The 1,070-nt window shown below is 43.0% G+C and overlaps 1 non-coding gene across 1 annotated transcript; it reads left to right on the forward strand.

The window, feature by feature from the left end:
• The first annotated feature begins 735 nt into the window (after positions 1–735).
• LOC148801272 (small nucleolar RNA R71) lies at positions 736–842 on the forward strand. Its single transcript, XR_016084906.1, has one exon. It is a non-coding gene; the product is annotated as a small nucleolar RNA R71 (small nucleolar RNA).
• The last annotated feature ends 228 nt before the right edge of the window (positions 843–1,070 follow it).

Raw genomic sequence — 1,070 nt, forward strand, 5'->3', positions numbered from 1 at the left:
TAGCTGCTAAAGTTGCATGAATTGATCGTCTACTAAACGAGGTTGCGAAGGTTGTGGGTAACCCTAATATGGTTGGGTCGGTTGATTCCTAGGGTACACCTGCTGGAACTGACTTTGTACTAATGGCCTCTGAAACTGTTGGGCCATGGAGTTGGATGGATGTTGATATTGCTAGGACTGTAGATTGGGTTGATGTGTCCTCCAAGAAAAGTTAGGGTGATTTCTTCACCCAAGGTTGTAAGTATTGGAATATGGATCATTGTTGGGCCTTGAGAAACTTTGGGCTGCCTGAACTTGCTCTTGGATAAAGGGTGGGAATTGTGCCATCGTAGGACAGTCATCAACCTGGTGGGCTAGGCTAGCACAAATGGAACACACTTCGGAATAGGATGTAAATGGGTCCGATTGCTAGTTAAATGTGAAAAACTAGTCAAGCTTCTGGGATAGAAGATCTACCCTATTCAACTTTCTAGAAAGGGCATTCAAGTCCATTTTTTCCTCAGGCTCTATATTATTCTTGACCTCACAGAGCCCTGCCCTCTTTGAGGGTCCCACTGACCTTTCATAGGAATACAAGGATGCATTGTTAATGGAATTCTCACTTAGTGTCTCGAAAAGAGCGTATGCTTCATCCTTTCTCTTGCTCATAAATTCCCCCCACTGGATGCATCTATCATTTGCCTATATTGATCTGTTAGACCTTCATAGAAGGCCTGGACAATTTGCCACTAGGACAGGCCGTGGTGTGGGCATTTTCTCATTAACTCCTTCATCCTCTCCCAAGCCTCATGAATTTGTTCACCCGGGGTTTGGGTGAATCCCATGATGGCTCTTCTCATGGTATTGGTGTTGGACAGTTTTTGTATACCCTTAGCTTCAATCAATTTTGATGTACTTTTGATATTTAATGTAAAAAAATGAAGTACATGTTTGATTCATGTTGTGTAGTATACTTCTGTGTAAGACCCTAAAACTTGACACTTAATGAGGCTTGTGTTGGTTTTAAACGTTCACAGCCGTTGGATAAGTCTGGGGAGATTTATCCTGCCAAGGCTGACACTGATGTGCTG

Source organism: Nelumbo nucifera, chromosome 3 (genome assembly GCF_055504915.1).
Source record: "Nelumbo nucifera cultivar China Antique chromosome 3, China Antique-T2T, whole genome shotgun sequence".
NCBI lineage: Eukaryota > Viridiplantae > Streptophyta > Magnoliopsida > Proteales > Nelumbonaceae > Nelumbo > Nelumbo nucifera.